The sequence below is a fragment of the Pongo abelii genome, chromosome 17, assembly GCF_028885655.2.
Source record: "Pongo abelii isolate AG06213 chromosome 17, NHGRI_mPonAbe1-v2.0_pri, whole genome shotgun sequence".
Classification (NCBI taxonomy): Eukaryota; Metazoa; Chordata; class Mammalia; order Primates; family Hominidae; genus Pongo; species Pongo abelii.
The window spans coordinates 29,490,057-29,506,676 of NC_072002.2; the positions used below are offsets into that span (position 1 = coordinate 29,490,057).

At 37.6% G+C, this 16,620-nt stretch overlaps 1 protein-coding gene across 2 annotated transcripts in view; it reads left to right on the forward strand.

Annotated features, from left to right (window-relative positions):
* The window catches only part of EPB41L3 (erythrocyte membrane protein band 4.1 like 3), a 249,369-nt gene that overhangs the window by 50,133 nt on the left and 182,616 nt on the right, over nucleotides 1-16,620 (forward strand).

Here is a 16,620-nt window from a genome sequence, read left to right on the forward strand (position 1 = left end):
TGCAGTGAGCCAAGATCATGCCACTGCACTCCAGCCTGGGTGACAGAGTGAGACTCCATCTCAAAAAAATAAAAATTTAAAAATTAACAAAATAATAAAGACTTGAATGTCTTTTCTAATTGCAAGTTTTTGTGGCATAACTTTTTAGGTAAATTACTTATTATAATAGTTGATTAGCTCATTGTTTTTTTCTGTTTTTAAGAGTCGAGATGCTGAAGAAATTCACCATGGTCTAAAGCATTTTTGTGTAAGTCCAAACCATGCTTAGCTTAGCATTTCTTTATAGGAAAGAAATCTAGAATGTCCTTCAGACAACAGTTGACCCAGCAGTTGCTTGGCAATTATTTCATTTTTCTGGAAAGGGTAGTGACTATAAAGGATTACATCACATATCTATTTAATAGTGTTCTCTTTCCTGAAAATGGCAGACTGAAATATTTTGAAAGTTTTTGTTGATTTCACTTTACTTTTACTCTTGACATTTCTTGTTTATCCTTTACTGAGGGGTCGGAATAAGGTGAGATTCTCATATGTTTTACAAAAGAAAAATGACACATCCAAAATTTTAGCAATTGTTGCTGTGCTATTTGAAATTTTATATTCTAATATTTCTTCCACTTTTTTTCCTCCGAGCAAATATCTTCCCTTGCTAGAATCTGAATGTTTGTATTTCCCCAAAATTCATATGTTGAAATCCTAACACCTGCAGTGATACTATTAGAAGATGGGACCTTTTACGAGGTGATTAGGTCATGAGGGTGGAGCCCTCATGAATGAGATTAGTGCCTTTATAAAGTGGGCCCAAGGGAGCCCCCTCACCCCTTGCACTGTATGTGGACACAATGAGAAGGCACCACCTGTGAACGAGGAAATGAGCCCTCACCAGACACCAAATCTGGTGGCGCTTGCTCTTGGACTTCCCATCCACCAAAACTGTGAGAAATAAATTTCTGTTGTTTATAGGTTACCCAGTTTGTGGCATTTTGTTATAGCAGCCCAAACAGACTGAGACATTTTTCTTAAGCTTGAAAAGTGAGGCATTGGAGTGTGCAGATTCCATGAATATTTATGAATGGAAAAGAGTGGAGAGGAGATAATATATAGATTGTGTTTTCATTTTGGATATTTTATTGATTCTTTTCTTCCTCTGTCTCTCTTTAAGACATCTTTTTACTTTTACTTTTATTTTTAAAATATAGTACAGCAAATTTGATCTTCTTGTCTGTACTTCTGTATGTACAGATTTGTGAAATCACCAGCACAATCAGGATACAGACCAGTTCCATCACCATAAAAAACTCCCATGTGCTACCCCTTTGTAGTCACACCCATCCCCCACCCCAGCCTCTGGCAGCCACTGATCTCTTCTCCATCACTAGGGTTTTATGTTTTCTAGGGTGTCAAACAAATGGAATTACTTGTATGACATTATATGCAACCCTATGAGACTGGCTTCTTTCATTCAGCTAGCACCTTTGAGATTCATGCAAGTTGTTGCATGTATCAATTATGTTTCTTTTTATTGCTGAGTATTGTTTCATTATAGGCATATACTGAAGTGTATTTACCCATTCCTCAGTGAAAGACATTTAGATTGTTTCCAACTTTTGGCAATTATTAATAGACCTGCTACAAACATTCATGTGCAGCATGTGTGTTTGTGTGTGTGTGTTTGTGTGTGTGTGTGTGTGAACATAGTGTTCACTTCTCTAGGGTAAATGCCCAGGAGTATAGGATTGCTGGGTCTTTTGGTGAGAACTTTGTAAGAAACTGCCAAATTTGCAGAGTAGCTCTGCCATTTTGCATCCTCGACAGCAGTGTATGAGAGTCCCAGGTGCTCTGCATCCTCACCACTGCTTGGTATTGTCCATACTTTTTCTTCAGCCATTCTAATACACAAACAGTGGCCCAGGCTTGGATTTTAAAGGAGGAAAGGAACAGACCCTTGGTACTATCTGAGCTATTGATTACTCTGCAGAGTCAGAGGTGCACTGGGACCTCAAACAGAACTTCTCTCCTTGGGAAACTCTGATATAGGCAGCTCAGAGGTCCCTGTCCTGGCCAAGCTTCAAAAGCCCAAAGCAAAAGGATGGGGAAAGAGATGAACAGGATCAGAGGCCGCTTCAAAAGAATGGAGCAGTGTGTATCGTCCTTCTTCTTTCTCCCATTTTCTCCTTCCTCCTTCGCCCTCAGTGGAAAATAAATGGACAGTTCTCCTTTTAATTCCAATTCAAATTTTAATTTTAATTCCAATTCAAATGTGGAAATTGCTCCTTTTAATTTAAATTGCCTTCTATCCCAAAAAGGACAAAACACAATTTTACTCCATTGAACAGTGATGGAAGGAAAAAGTTCTAGCAAGAAGAAGTTGAAATAATCAAAGGATCTCTGTGTGTTTGTCTAGATCACTGTGCCACCAGCTGTGAATCTGATTAATGTCCTTGAAGCATCAGAGAGTCACTCTCCTGCCAGGAGTCCTCATTTAAAACAGCAGCAGACCCCAAAAAAGTGTGCATAAAATTATGAGGACTGGCATAACTTTTTCTTTTTCAAAATATTGGAAGAAAAATATTGGCAAAATTTAGAATTTAGAAAATTGATAATTAAAGCATAGGTATGGGAAGACTGAGGTATATATAAACAATGGAAGGTTTCTATTCTTTTCAAACATTTTCTTTTTATAACAGATTTGGATAAGACTACACAGAGATAAAGACTCATCTAAACACAATTAAGTGTGCCTAATGGAGCACCATATCTTCATATGTTTTATAGCCACATGATCAAAAAAGATATATTAAATTACTTGCTTTATTGCTATATTTTTTCATTGTCAAGTCATAATCACCTTGAGTTAAGAGATAAATAACTGCATATTATTATAAAACAAATACCATCCTTAATAATCTTTTACAAGAGATTCAAGTAGTTTAGTAAGTTTTTAGGGGTGGGGGTGGTGGGGAATGTTACCTGGGGAGTGTTAACAGAGAAAGAAGACTGATATGGTTTGCTGAATATTTTCATGGTTTCCTGTAATCATTAGCATTTATAAGAATACACTGTGTAATTAGTTGACACCATAAAATTAGCTTTGAATTCTCCTCAATGGAAAGAGGAAATTATGGTAAACTCTTTTTATGTCTTTAGTTGTAATAAATCCCCAGTATCATCTGCTTACTCATTTAATTATTTGTGGGAACATAGTGTGCCTACATCCCTCTAAGTGCAATGTAGTACAAGTATTGAAATACACTTTCAAATTAAATACACTTTCTCATCTACAGAGTAATCTTTTTTTTTTATTGAACTGAGAAGTCATAAATACTTGGGTGCCTGGAAATACATCTGTAATAACTGGCCCTACTCTTTATTGTCTTCAGAAATAAAATCATCATATTTATTAATGCAAGTCTGAAGATTTTACTTAGATGCATTGCTTTTTTCAACTCATCATAAAGCCTAGACAAACAGGAAACTGTTGCTTTAATTACAGTGGAGAGATAACCTTTAGTTCTTGGAGGCACAGTCCAGGTAATGGACTCTTGGTGTTTGCTCACCACTAAAGCCTTTGTGACCTTGGGCAATGTACTTCACCTCTAACACTGTACTTTTCTCATTTGAAAAATGAACATGGGACTAATACTTTGTTGAATAAATGAATAGATGTATGTACTGTTTCTTTCTACTTTTCCTCTCAAGATTTATGTGTGTATATATATATATATAACATTTAAAATATTTCTAAATATGTATTGTGTTTAATATATATTTAAATATATGTAGTTTGTGTATTAAAACATTGTTTTAGAGTTATAATAATATACCAGTTTTAGGTTACTCATTTATAATTAGGGAAAGGCCATTTCCACACTATTAAAGGCATGTTTAAAAAATTCCTATTCATATAATTTTGTTGTTTTGAGTTTTATCTTCAGGATACTGGTTCTAAAATTGGAATTCCCAAGTCCCAGGCTGGAATCAATATTCTGGCTCTTACTGACTATTGTGTGGTTGTTTTCCAAGTTTATTGCACTCATTTACAGGAATTTATATGACTCCTTGCAACTCCTGCCAACATTAGATTTATTATTTTAATTTGTGTTTCCTAGCTCAGTAGGTATGAGATTGTACCTTATATTTATTTAAAACTGTGTTGCCTTCATTGTCTGTGATGCTGAATATTGTTTTAAAGTGTTCCATGTTAGCGTTCTTTTGCGTGATCTGCATTTTGCTCTTGTCTAAGTTGAGGTTAGGTATTATCTTAAGGGATTTAAGGTTATTTCTAAAAGGTTTACATTCCTAATATGAGAAGCATTATTGTCATAATCGTATCTGTTTTTATCATCATCTTAGTCCTTATTTTCATGTCATACCAAATTATTTCATTTCATTAAATTAGAGCCATATAATAGATGAATCAAACAAACAAACTCTAGCTCCTCTCTGGAATTAAAATTCTCTTATTCTTTTAACGCTTTGTTGGTTGTTTTGACACTATTTGGAAATTATTGTGAATGTCCTGTAAGTAACAGAAGCATGAAGGGCAAGAAGGAATTTTATGGCTATTTGTGGTCTATGCTACCAGTGTGCCTTCCCTGGGATAGTCTTCCAAATACAGTAGTGCCCCATTATCCTTGGGGGATGCATTCCAAGACCCCCAGTGGATGCCTGAAACCTCAGATAGTACTGAACCGTGTATATACTCTTTTTCCTATACACACATACCTATGATAAAGTTTAGTTTATAAATTAGGCACAGTAAGAGATTAATAGTAATTAATAATCAGAACAATTATAACAATATATTCTAATAAGAGTTATGTGAACATGGTCTCTCTCTCAAAATAATATCTTCAGACCACAGTTGACCATGGGTCAACGGTGCAAAACTAACGTGTAAAAGCTAAATGTAAAAGAATGTGCAAAAGCTAAACTTTTAGCAAAAGCTAAAAAATGAGAGGGGACTGCTGTCTAACACCCACAGTCATTTGATTAACTTCTGCCCTTCCCTGCTTCTTCTTGAATATTCCTATTTCCACAAAGCTGCCTAAGATTTTTCTCCTTACAAATTGATTTTTGGCAGATATAGTAACTTATATGAGTTAATTTCCATGCCCAAGATATACATTTGCACCTATTTTAGTAAATTTTATAAACATTGCAAACTAAAATATGTAATTTATTCATAATTACTCAGGATCTTTTAATATGTTAGGGTCTTACTGCTTATTCATGCACAGGTACAGGGTGAAAGAACTGTGAGGTTTCTGAACAGATTAAAAACTGACGACTATAATTACCTGGGACCCTTAGGGCTCAAATACTGAGTCTGTTTTTCCAACACCTGCCTGTAAATGTGTTATGTTGTCAGGCTTCATAGAGAAAACTGAATAATCAAGCTGCCAAATAGTTATCTTTCAAAATAACTTAAATTACAATACATGAACTCCTACTTATCTTAAATAATACCACACACAGAAAATCACGATATAAGTTTGGCACTGTAGCTCATGCCTGTAGTCCCAGCAATTCAGGAGGCTGAGCCAGGAGGATCACTTGAACCTAGGAGTTTGAGACCAGCCTGGGCAACATAATGGGATCTCATCTCTACAAAAAATAAAAATAGTCAGGTATGGTGGTGCACACCTGTGGTCCCGGCTACTCGGGAGGCCAAGGTAGGAGGATCACTTGAGCCTAGAAGGTCAAGGCTGCAGTTAGCCATGATTATGCCACTGCACTCCAACCTGCATGACAGAGCAAGACCCTATTTCAAAAAAGAAAAAGAAAATTACAGTATAATACATTGCTTTAAAAGAAATCGTTTAGACTATTTACTTATAACATCTACCTCTTGAATCTTTCAGCTTCTCTGTCTACTGTCTAGTGTGGCTTGGTCAAATAAATGCCCTTTTAAAAAGTCTGACATATGCCAAAATATAGAATTTTGCTGTAACTGAATTATTGAAGTAAGGAACAAATTTTACTATCTATTGGCCTAATTTCTGGATGTATCAATTAGGACCATCAACATCATAGGAAGCAGAGGCACATTTAGCTGTGAGTTTTGGAGAATGGAATGCAGGGAATTTTATAGAGGGGTATGAAAAAAGAAACTGACATTGGTGTTGAGCCCCAAGGACTAGTAATGGTGGGAAGTTGTTACTGCCCCTAGGGCTGAAATGGTAAGGGGAGGTAATAGTGTTAACTGAGCCCACTAAGAGCTGACTTCGTAGAAGGCCATTTAACAAGAGCTGCCCTTGCAGACGGATGAGGCCACTGGCAGAGGGATGAAGCCACTGGCAGAAACATGACACCCAAGCAGGGAGGAAGCCTGGGAGAAATATCCCAGCTTCTCAGCCTAGTTCTTTAGTCTTCATAGTGTCTACCATTGGCCAAAGCCAACCCACACCAGAGGGTCAGAGAGCCTGAGTGATGCAGTTCATGAAATGGACCGTCCCCCTAACTCCATAGCACAGTGCATAGCAAAGAAAGGTAGGAGATAGATCTGGGGACCTAATGGTGTATAATAAGCATAATAGAATTTTTAGGTTCTCTTTGAGGAAATCGCTTGGTTAACATGTTCAGAAGAGCAGTATTCAATAGAATCTTTTAAATAGATCTGGACTTGCATTGCTTGTTTTAAATTACTTATTGGCCAGCCTGGCCAACATGGCAAAACCCCGTCTCTACCAAAAATACAAAAATTAGCCAGGCATGATGGTGCATGCCTGTAGTCTCAGCTACTCTGGAGTCTGGGGCAGGAGAATTGCTTGAACCCAGGAGTCAGGGTTTCTAGTGAGCCCAGATCACACTACGGCACTCCAGCCTGGGTGACTCAAAAACAAAAAACAACAACCAAAAAAAAACATAAATATTTAAGATCTTAAGATCCTTATGTCTTATTCAAGTCGCAGTAACAAGTAGAGACACGATCACACATTGGCAATTGTTTTAGCACAGCTAAAACTTAACATCCACTTCTTGTAGCTCAGAAACACAGACTCTAATCAGAAAAATTGGAAGAACTCAAAGAGAGCAAAAGCTAAAATTTAACTGCAGAACCTAGGCATGTTTATTTTCCTTTTTCTTTCAAATTTCAGTTTCTGAGTCTTCTTTCTTGAAAAGTATCAGACAATTCCTGAAGGGATTAAAAAGATCATTGTGTTAATTTTTGGGAAACTGTACCTCCTCTACACAAGGCAACCATTGACTGAGACAGTAAGAGTCACACAGTCCTGCAATCCAATTTTCTGAGTCATCGTCTCATGCTGTATATTCATTTTTTAATTTAAGACAGTCTTCTCTTTGAAGCTGTATGCCTTTGGTTTCAATTTGCTACAGATTTTCACTTTGAATCAGATGAAATAATTTGATACTTTGGGATGTCTCACCATTGATGGTTGTAAGTTATTTTCATGTATTTGTTGATTATAGTGGTAAAATTCTTCCCTTTGCAATAAAAAGAAGCATCAATTTTACTCAGAGAAGGTAACTAACATTTATTGAACATCTATTACATGGCACAGTCCTTTTATCTTTTTGTTTAGTCTTTTCTTCATACCTCATTTTATTCTACAAAGAATTTGGGGATAATTTTTGTCAATGGGTAACAAGCTTTAGAGCATCTATATACTGTAGGTACCACTAATTTCACATTACAGTTGAGGAAAAGGTTGGGAAAACTTAAGTAACTTTATAAAACTATGAAATGACCCATCTATTTACGTTCAAGCTTACTGTCTCCTTAATAAATACTAGATGTTCTGCTAATGTTAAACTGAAACCATGAAAGCAACAAAATATGACTTTCACCACATATTGAATGTTTCCAGATTGCACTTGCTTCAAATGGGTTATGTTCTATTGTAGCAAATCCATGCAAGGAATGTTGGATCTGCGGCATAAGCCCTAGCTGATCCTTAGGGATTTAATCTCAGAGGTAAAGGACCCAGCTATTGGCTGTCTCGGCTGTGTTCTTATATCCAGTGGCATTATGGGTAGAGAACCCATACATCAAAGATGGAGCCCAGGTCAGAAACATGTTGGAGAAGCATTTAAGAATTATTTTCTAGGCCAGGCACAGTGGCTCACACCTGTAATCCTAGCACTTTGGGAGGCAGGCAGGTCATCTGAGGTTGAGGGTTCGAAACCAGCCTGACCAACATGGAGAAACCCCGTCTCTACTAAAAATACAAAATTAGCTCGGTGTGGTGGCACATGCTTGTAATCCCAGCTATTCGGGAGGCTGAGGCAGGAGAATAGCTTGAACCCGGGAGGCAGAGGTTGCGGTGAGCTGAGATCATGCCATTGCACTCCAGCCTGGACAACAAGAGTGAAACTCCAAAAACAAACAAACAAAATTATTTTCTAGACCCATGTCCCTTTAAATGGCTAACTTGAAAGTTTCAAAGGCATTTATCATCTGAAAAAAAAAATATAGCTCTTCAATTTTAAGATGCTGTATGATTACCCCATCAATTTAATAACAGCATTTAAGGGGAAAAACACTATTGCATTAAATATATGAATCATTTTCACATCCTGATTTCAGACATGTTGACGTATTTGCAGAAAAGTACATGCTAGAAATGAGGAAATAAGAAGTTGCTCCTGGCATAATTTTCTGGAAGTAAACTTTTCCCCTTGTGGTCAGTTGAATCCAGATGATGTTCTGAAAAGAAAAAGGAAGGAAAACAATCAAAGCCTGTTGATTTTGAATTGTGCTACTCTTAATGACCTGTATAGACTGTGGTTCCGGTTAAAGGGTCATGACTGGGGCTGTGGGCTTTCTGGACAGGGAAGAGCTCTTGAATTAGGTAGACATGGATTAAAATTTGGAGTCAGCCATGGAGTCACTGAACTTCTCCAGATTTCCTTTATGCAGTGAGTAGCGGAATGCCTATTTCGCGAGGCCTTTGTGAAGTTTTGAAAACTACCATCTGTTGAGTACCTTGCCTAGTATCTGGCAGGTGGTAGGGACAATTGCTGTGTTCTACGACAGTTGTCTGACTGTCTCAGCCACCCTACCTGACAGTTAAAATAGTATAGTAAAAATAGTCACAGCATATTATTTTCCTGACTCATCTCTTCACCTGCGTCTCAGAAATTCCAGAATCTTTCAAACGTTCTCCCACCTCTCTTCACCAACTTTTACCCCACAGTGATGAGGGCTGATTCATCCACAGGGTCCCTTCCGTTACCCTGTGGTAGCTGCTTCCCCAGCCCCTGCTGTGATGTGATGTCTGCAGGGGCTCCTGAAAGTGGCCGCCCCCACTCCCGGGCATGCCTCACTGCCTCTGCTGACACTCCAGCTTCTTAACCTTGCACTGACACTATATGACAGCCCCTGTCATTCCATAGGATATTTAAATTTTTATGAGAGGTTAAAATATTTACAGTGAAAATTACCACTTAGATTCTACTTCTAGCTCAGTCATAAACAATTTGTGTAGAATCAGTAAGTCACTTAGCCATCTGGGACTCAGTTTCTTCCTTCCCAAAGTGAGGGCTTGAATAGCTCATTGCATGAGTCCTTTCTAGCACTCATATTCTCTGTGTTAAAATCATCATGGACCTTGTAAAAAATACCAAGTTTCATTTGTAATATTTAGAAAACATTAGTTTTAGAATATCCTTAAACATATACTGTTTAGCATTTAAAAAGTAAACATCTGTTTAACGTTGGGAGAAATTAAATTGTAGGCTCCAGATGTGGTTCAGTTCTCTGTGGAGATATATATTTAAATCACAGATCTCTAAGCAGCCTTGAGGCAGCTGCCAAGTTCTTGGTCCTCCCCCACCTCATCTTCTTTCCGTTACCTGTTTTCTTCTCTTTATAAGATGAAGATTGTGTGAAGCAGGCCCAGCTGCTCTGTTGTCTTCTCCTCTCCTGTGTTGGGCAGCTTTCTAGCCTGGTGTCATGTTACAGCCTTCTCACTGTATTTCCCAAGATGTACCAGCAAAACGCAGTGACCAGGGAGCCCCACTGCCTTGGGATTCAATTTGAGAAAAAGCCTCTGTGGTCTTTGAATTCTAAATCTACTGGGGCTTTCTGCTAAGACACTATAAAGCAAATGTTTCTAGATCGATGTAAAATGGAACATCTCAAACGTTTATTTATGTTCCTTTTCATCCTTTTGTATGAAACCACATCTTAATCTTTTTTGTTTGTTTGTTTTTAAGACAGGGTCTCCCTCTGACACCCAGGCTGGAGAGCAGCAATCATAGCTCACTGCAGCCTCAAACTCCTGGGCTCAAGCCATCCTCCTGCCTCAGCCTCCCAAGTAACTGGGATTACAGTGCATGCCACCAGGCTGAGCTAATTTTTTCATCTTTTTGTAGGGATAGAGTCTCGCTGTGTTGCCCAGGTTGGCCTTGAACTCCTGGGCTCAAGCAATCCACCCACCTCGGCATCCTAAAGTGCCGGGATTACAGGTGTGAGTCACCATGCCTGGCGTTAATCATTAAAAAGTTACATTTCTGTGTTTTGAAGACCTAAACTATGTTTGATGGAATAAGGCAGAACTAAACTGTGGAGTGGGTATGGCTGTTGGAGAAGGTTCAAGTTCACCTTTTCCCCTTGGAGTAACTGTATTTGGTTCTTATATGTTGAGATATTAAGGGTTTAGAGAGGTTTGAGTTTGTTTGTTTTGCATTTCTTTATTTTATTTCTAACTCTTACCCATCCTACTTACTTACATAAACAAAAAATATTGAAAATGATAACGTATTTACCTTCACATTATTCTCTAGAGTCCCTAGTATCTTAAAACTTAGTTTAAGAGACTGTTTTTGTAACTGAAATTAAACTCACTGGTGTACCTTATATTAGTCGCTATAAGGGTAAACTCCCAAAACTAAAAAGCTCAAAAATAAGATATGGAAAGTTAAATTTAGCAAAACCAGATTCTCCAAAAGTAATAATAATATTCTTATTATTTTTAATAATTATATTGCTATCATTCATTAAACACTGGTTACATTTTAGACTTCCTCCACTACATGTTTATATAAATAATGCTACATTTTTCTTCATTTGGTTGTGTCACACCACAAAGACTTGGTGGAGTTTTTGAAACTTAGAAAAATCTGATTTCAAATATTGGCTATGAAGCTTCCCCAAAATTCACTTTGTGTGGCCAATCACAGACCCTCAGAGAGTCACTTACTCTCCAGAGAGGCAGAAACTGAGGTACAATAAGAGGCTGCTGTGGCCACTGATGTGGAGGGACAGGCCATGCTAAGAAGGATATGCGCAAACACAAATGCTGGTATGAGTAGCAGCCCCAGAATGGACGTTAAGAGGCCAGGTTCTGCAAGGGGCTTACAGTTATTTTTATGCATGGACTACTCTACGTGATATGTGCTGGAGGGAGACGAAGCAGGAAGTTTTAACAACAGTTAATGAATCTCTTGAGCAATGCCAGAAAAGCTAGGCAGCATTTTGTGTGTATTTCTGCATATATGTGCATAAGTGTGGGCATTTATGCATATGTGTGTCTATACATATTTCTGCATGAGCATGTATCTATATATATGTGTGTATGAATATGTGTTGATACTAATGGATATATGATTGTATATGTGTGTGTGCATATACACATATACATATCTATATATGTATACATATTTGTATGTGAATGTATATATATACTTGTGTGCCTATATGTGCGTATGAGTCTGTATCTATATATTTGTGTGAGTACGTCTATACATGTGTGTCTATACACATGTATGTATATGTATCTATATATCTGTGTCAATACACATGGCATGAGTATGTATCTATACATGTGTGCCTATACACGTGTGTATGAGTATCTATACGTGTGTGTCTATACATGTTTGTATGGGTGTGTGTCTATGTGTGCTTGAGTGTGTATCTGTGTGTATAAGTGTATCTATACACGTGTCTATACATATGTGTGTATGAGTGTATCTACCCCATTTTTGTGTATCTATACATGAGAGTATACGTAAACATATGTATTTATCCATAAATGAGTGTCTGTTTCTATACAGAAGTGTGTACTTATCTTAGACTTTTAGAGCATGGGCAATGGAGCCAGGAGAGAGCCAGCCGTCTTTCATCATAATTGTATGACCTTGCGGAAATTTCTTAAGCTCTTTTTCTCTCAATCACCTTACCCTTAAATTGGGACTAATAGTAATTCATGCCTTATAGGTTGCACTGAGGGTCATATTTTAAAATGTTGATAAAACTCTGGCTTATAAGCAACCAAAAGTGTCAGTCTTCATGATCATCATCTTCACTGTCATCTCTAATCCTCACATCCTAAGGTAATGGAGGCTGAGAGAGTGAAACATTCCCATCTAGAAACATTGGTTACAGTACGTGGTAGGTCCAGGATTCTAGCCTAGCTCAGACTTTCTGTTGCCCAGAAGTCTCTGTCAGATTGGTAATATCTTTCTTGCCTTTCTACAATTCTGGAAAAAATAAGTTTATCAGCTCTGGCTATGACCCATAGACAAGGTCACTCATCATCATGACAGAATGGGAGTAACTTGTACTGGCTTTGGATCTCTAGTTGAGAAAGGAAGAGCTTGGGCTTTGGAGCCTGGCAGGCCTGAATTTGAGCTCCTGAAGCATCACTGGATGACTTGGGCCTGATTTATGTTTATTTGTTGTTTTTATCTTGGTCCTTTGGGTGTTTTTAGGACCTCAGAGGTACAAAATTAGATTACTAATAATCTTTGGTTAATGATACATACTCATCGGTGTTTCCTCTTTACTTGTCTATTAGACATCTTAAATAAGAAGCACCTATGAACTACCTGCCAAAACAACAGCTAGGATTTTGATGATAACCTTCATCTCACCATTTGGCAATTTCCTTGTCTTATCCTCTCTCTCCACCTAACAGAGACAGCATCCTGTCTGGCATGTAAAGTATGCCTTTACTTTCCTGTTCATGCAATCTTATGCTCTGAAAAGAAAATTTTAAATTTTAATTGTTTTTAAGTTTTTAAAAAGGACATCTTGTTGTATATAATTCTTTGAGATTTTTTATTGTGAAGTTTCATCTACATTGTGATATGCTGTAGTAACATCTGTTTTGTTCTATTGTTTAATATTCCAGCATGTAAAACATACTGTAGTTTATTTTTACAATGTCTTCTTGATGGGTATGTGGGTGTCTTCACGATTTTGCTATTGTGGAGGGAGCTGTTTCAGCACTGTTGAAGGTAACTGTAACTCCTACGCACATGTGCCAGTTTCTCTTGGGTGGGAATAGAATTGCTGGGTAGTAGGGTGTATGAATGTTCAACATCAGGGGACAGTACCAAATTGTTTTCCAAAGTGGTTACCCACTTTTTCACTCTCATTACAGTGTGGATTCACATTCCTTCCAACACCTGGAATTGTAAGACTTTCTCATTTTTTGCTAAGTGAATGGATATAAAATTGAGGCTCTTTATTGCATGATGTTATCTCTCACTGGGGTTTAATTTACATTTCTCTGACTACTAATGGTGCTGACCACCACTTCTCATGCTAATGGGCATGATGTGCTTTCCTTGCCATGAAATGTCTATTCTTATCCTTTGATCATTTTTCTGTAAGATTGTCATCTTCTTATTGGTTTGTAGGAGATGTGGGGCAAATTTCTTGGTTTCATCCATTTTCATTTCTGGATTTTTCTACTAAAAACTGAAAAGCAGAGCTTTCAAATCAGAGAAAAACTAGAGAACAATTAGCATAGCAAAGCCATGAATAACAAACATTTTAAGAGGCATCATGCACTAAAGAAGAATTCCACATTTCCCTAGTTGAATTTACATGTGGGTTTTGTTTAAATATGTGTCCAATGCAGAGTTATCATCACTAACAATAACAATTTCTTGATCATTTTGTGATCTTTTTTTATCTGTAAAAATGGGGATGTGGATAATACAATGTTCACTGAGTTGACTTAGGATTAAATTAATGTTTACAAATGGAACTGTAAGTGCTGGCATACAGCATAATAGACAACCAAAAAAATGTTATGTTTTGCTCTCTCTGGGCCCTGCCCCACCCCGCCACCCCCACCCCCCCAACCCTGGAGCCTCCTATCAGTGGACTGGCTTGGTTGGAATTGGCCCTCTTTGCTTAGTACAGAGTGCTGCTTATTGGTGTGGCCAGTGTAGTCCTACTAGTATTGTTGAACTTTAGAGAATAAAGCAAGTTCAATGAGCTCAGACTCCTTTGAAGGAAATATGAGGAAAGAAAGTAGAAGGGGAGAATTTCAATGCAGTCTTTGGCAAAATTAAAAGGAAAAATCAGTATAATTATTCTGTTGATCTCAGTAGCCCTATCTGTAGATGTTCAAAGTATGTATTAATATGACAATTGTGAAAGATAAGGATAACAATATATACATAACTAAACTGAAAATTCAATATCAAGCAAAATGATGATGCTCAGAAGCCCGTGGTCATAGGTGGCCCCATGACACTTTAGGTTTTCTGTTTCTCTGCTGCTGGAATCTACTTCCACAGCACTTTGCAGAATGCTGCACAGTCATGCGGAGAAGCTACACTGGGAACCAGGGGAAAATATTAGAAGAAGAATCTGAAGGACACCATAAAATACTGTGCAGTTATTGCTTCCTGCCTCGGCTTGATTTTTGTAGTGCTGAATTTAAGGAGAGAATCTGGATGTGATAGAAAGCAATTGCTTTTACCTTTCCGGGATCTTTCTGTGTTTCACGGAGAATATTCCTGGAGGAATAGAAGCCGGAGAGTCAATGCTACAGTAACTTTGAAATTGCTGCACTGCAGCATGCCATCTTTCATCTGTCTCTATCTGTGCTCAAAGTCTCTCTTAGGATTTGGAGGTAAAATTTTCGGATTGCTAACATTAATTTATGTTTGTGAGAAGTGGCCATTGTTAGTGATTATAACTCTGCATTGGATACATATTTAAACAAAATCCACATGTAAATTCAACTAGGGAAATGTGGAATTCTTCTTTAGTGCATGACGCCTCTTAAAATGTTTGTTATTCATGGCTTTGCTATGCTAATTGTTCTCTAGTTTTTCTCTGATTTGAAAGCTCTGCTTTTCAGTTTTTAGTAGAAAAATCCAGAAATGAAAATGGATGAAGTCTAGCTACAGTGTATCTCACCTTTCCCTTTGTCCTTCTTACTTAGTACATGCCAGCCTGACCAATTCGTCAGAAAGTCTTTGCTCTGGGGACATTCACTTGAGGAGTTTGGAAACAGCTTTCAGTTGTGATGGCAACTTCAATTTAGGGGGTGGTTAAAAGTTTGAATGCTCTCCAAAGACAAGAATGCCGTGTACTTGTGCTTAGACTTTGCAATCCACAAGTTGTAATTCACTTTCCTTTGTGCCAAGAATTACACAGAAGTATAGTGAAATATAATTTAAGTTTATTTTGTAAGTAATTGTAAAAACAACTGGCCACCCAACTTCATTGACACATGGATGTTACTTAAACCTCAGAGGCATGAGGCTGCCCACAAGCCCAGCTCAGGAACCTATTGAAGGCTTCAGAGTCTTACGTATGGGTCTCTTAGTAGGTTTGTCTGTCTTCTGTTGATCCTTGGGAAAATATATTTCAACAGTAAGTGGTATTAGAAGTGACTAATTAGCAAGGTTTGTAAACATAAGCAGTAGTAAATAAACTCAGAGAGGTATTTCATTAGGCTCTTTTGTTGAAACCTTTTGATCTTGATATGTATTTAGCTAAGGGGGTTCTTAATATTTCAGAAGGGACTGTTTCTTATCTGTGTCACCTGCCTCATCCTGAGGGATGAGGGTCAATGTCTGGACAGGAACCCAACCCCTTTCCTGCCAACTACTAAGTTGCTGATATCTTTTATTTATTTTTTTTTCTGACATTAACTTTCAAAAACAATCCTACTATTCGGGAAAAGTAACTTGTGGTAAGATATTATGAGTATTATTCCTATTTTATAGCATATTACACTTTCTTTAAGTGCCTAATTTTCCTTTAAATGTCTAATTTTTCAATAATTCTAGAAATTTTTACAAAACTATATAAAAATTACTTTCCATAATGGAAGTTACAAAGATGAGCCTCCCTTAACAGAGCTGTTTGATTTTACAATAAACTTTGATAGAATATGGCTTTTAGTAGCAAACTAGTAAGAAATTACTGAAAATCAAAATTATACATATGGATGTTATTCATATTTGTAGTTGTATTCAGATCTTAAGTGTAAAGATATTGTTTAGTTTGTTTTGTGCTGCTATAAAGGAATACCTGAGGCTGGATAATTTATAAAGAAGAGAGGCTTATTTGGCTCACAGTTCTGCAGGATGTATTAGATGCTTTTTTTTTTTTTTTTTTTTGAGATGGAGTCTCACTCTGTCGCCGAGGCTGGAGTGCAATGGCACCATGTTGGCTCACTGCAACCTCCGTCTCCTGGGTTCAAGCAATTCTCCTGCTTCAGCTTCCCAAGTAGCTGGGATTACAGGTACCCACCACCACGCCCAGCTACTTTTTATATTTTTAGTAGAGACGGGGTTTCACCACGTTGGCCAGGATAGTCTCGAACTCCTGACCTCAGGTGATCCACTCACCTCCGCCTCCCAAAGTGCTGGGATTACAGGCATGAGCCACACAGCACT